The following is a 1,162-nucleotide window of genomic DNA, read 5'->3' as shown; positions in this document are numbered from 1 at the left end:
TGTGTTATAGTTTTGGAGAAAAATGTGTTCATTTCATGTATGCGCAAAATGCCTTTGAAATGGCTTTAAAATGGATTTGGAGCATGGAGACGATTATCTCAGGATGGCAATATAAACAAACGAAACTTTTAGTAGATTTCTACTTATTTTATTAAATATTATCTCCACCAAACAGGACAAGCTTGCATCTGTTATAGTTTTGGAGAAAAATGTGTTCATTTCATGTATGCGCGAAATGCCTTAAAAATGGCTTTAAAATGGATTTGGAGCATGGAGACGATTATCTCGGGATTGCAAGATAACCAAACAAAACTTTTAGTGGATTTCTACTTATTTTATTAAATATCATCTCCACCAAACAGGACAAGCTTGCATCTGTTATAGTTTTGGAGAAAAATGTGTTCATTTCATGTATGCGCGAAATGCCTTAAAAATGGCTTTAAAATGGATTTGGAGCATGGAGACGATTATCTCGGGATTGCAAGATAACCAAACAAAACTTTTAGTGGATTTCTACTTATTTTATTAAATATCATCTCCACCAAACAGGACAAGCTTGCATGTGTTATAGTTTTGGAGAAAAATGTGTTCATTTCATGTATGCGCAAAATGCCTTTGAAATGGCTTTAAAATGGATTTGGAGCATGGAGACGATTATCTCAGGATGGCAATATAAACAAACGAAACTTTTAGTAGATTTCTACTTATTTTATTAAATATTATCTCCACCAAACAGGACAAGCTTGCATCTGTTATAGTTTTGGAGAAAAATGTGTTCATTTCATGTATGCGCGAAATGCCTTAAAAATGGCTTTAAAATGGATTTGGAGCATGGAGACGATTATCTCGGGATTGCAAGATAACCAAACAAAACTTTTAGTGGATTTCTACTTATTTTATTAAATATCATCTCCACCAAACAGGACAAGCTTGCATCTGTTATAGTTTTGGAGAAAAATGTGTTCATTTCATGTATGCGCGAAATGCCTTAAAAATGGCTTTAAAATGGATTTGGAGCATGGAGACGATTATCTCGGGATTGCAAGATAACCAAACAAAACTTTTAGTGGATTTCTACTTATTTTATTAAATATCATCTCCACCAAACAGGACAAGCTTGCATCTGTTATAGTTTTGGAGAAAAATGTGTTCATTTCATGTA

The sequence above is a fragment of the Anomaloglossus baeobatrachus genome, unplaced genomic scaffold (assembly GCF_048569485.1).
Source record: "Anomaloglossus baeobatrachus isolate aAnoBae1 unplaced genomic scaffold, aAnoBae1.hap1 Scaffold_45, whole genome shotgun sequence".
NCBI classification, from domain to species: Eukaryota; Metazoa; Chordata; class Amphibia; order Anura; family Aromobatidae; genus Anomaloglossus; species Anomaloglossus baeobatrachus.
Note: the sequence above shows the minus strand (reverse complement) of the source record.